This window comes from Camelina sativa, chromosome 20 (genome assembly GCF_030686135.1).
Source record: "Camelina sativa cultivar CO46 ecotype springtype chromosome 20, ASM3068613v1".
Classification (NCBI taxonomy): Eukaryota; Viridiplantae; Streptophyta; class Magnoliopsida; order Brassicales; family Brassicaceae; genus Camelina; species Camelina sativa.
The window spans coordinates 16,502,323-16,503,444 of NC_141899.1; the positions used below are offsets into that span (position 1 = coordinate 16,502,323).

Sequence of the window (1,122 nt, forward strand, 5' to 3'; positions counted from 1 at the left end):
TCTCTTTATTCCTAGGCATTTTCTTTTTCTTAGAAGCTTTCTTGCATTGTTATAATCTGTAGTACTCTGCTTTTGTTCTGTTTCAGTGATATCTAATAAAATTTTCAGACGGCAAACAAAAAAAAACTTTGGACTTTTATTCCCAAGTTCTTCTCTTCTTCTTGAGTAGTCGTCATTTACTTTCTCGTGGCCAAATCTCTCGCCTTGTTACCACGTACCAGGACGATGCAGCCTAACCCTATTCTCAATATGGCTGATGTCGCTATCTCGCTGATTTTGGAGTCCCACGTACCAGGATTATTTGCTTAACTCTAGCGATTACAGCTGATGATGATCATCATGTAGACGATGAAGACGAAGACCTAATATGGAAGATATATCTGTTTACATACCGTTCTTGAGTTTTTATAATGGAAAGAGAGTATTTTGCTGATCGAGTCTGCATGTCCAACAACATCTGAATATATGGTAAAAAATAGATCTGTCTGTTTAGAAAACTTATCAGCAATTATAGCCTTATAGCTTGGGTTACGCAATTTGGGGTGTTGTGTTTTAAAGGGTTCAATTATCATAGGAACAAGACTGCTGCTGTTTAAGTTATAAAACTTTGGAAAACATGGAGCTGCCAGGATGCTTTATGGAAAATGTGACACTAGGGACTAATTTTTTTAATTTTTTTTGAGTATATGAGTTTATGTCTATTTTCATGGTTACCTCATTGTGATTTTGGTTTTGGCTTAACTGGCGCAGGTAAAAAAGGGAATAGTAGCTGCCAATAAGATCTCTTGCCTTCACAGAATTGTATTCACCTTATGTTTACTATATCCTTTTCATATGCGCATCTATTATTTACAGTGTTTGTGTATATATTTGGAATTGGACTACATACGTAAATGATGTGTAAAAGTCACGGGTATATGACCTCTTGTTTAAACTCTTTTTTCTTCATTCGTATCACTTTTCTAAAAGTACATGTTAATTTCCTAGAAAATGAGTTGTGGAATAAAGGAAGCTTCCGCGTTTTCTCAAGTCAAAGAAATACGACTAAGTAATAATAATTCAGCCAAAACACAGGTCTCTTTCTCTCATACTGAAAGATCTAAACATTTTCAAGGTCTCTGT

The 1,122-nt window shown here is 35.1% G+C and overlaps 1 long non-coding RNA gene across 1 annotated transcript; it reads left to right on the forward strand.

Moving 5' to 3' along the window:
* LOC147919004 (uncharacterized) lies at positions 1 to 940 on the forward strand. Its single transcript, XR_015592071.1, has 2 exons — positions 1 to 468; positions 751 to 940. It is a non-coding gene; the product is annotated as an uncharacterized LOC147919004 (long non-coding RNA).
* Positions 941 to 1,122: the final 182 nt, after the last annotated feature.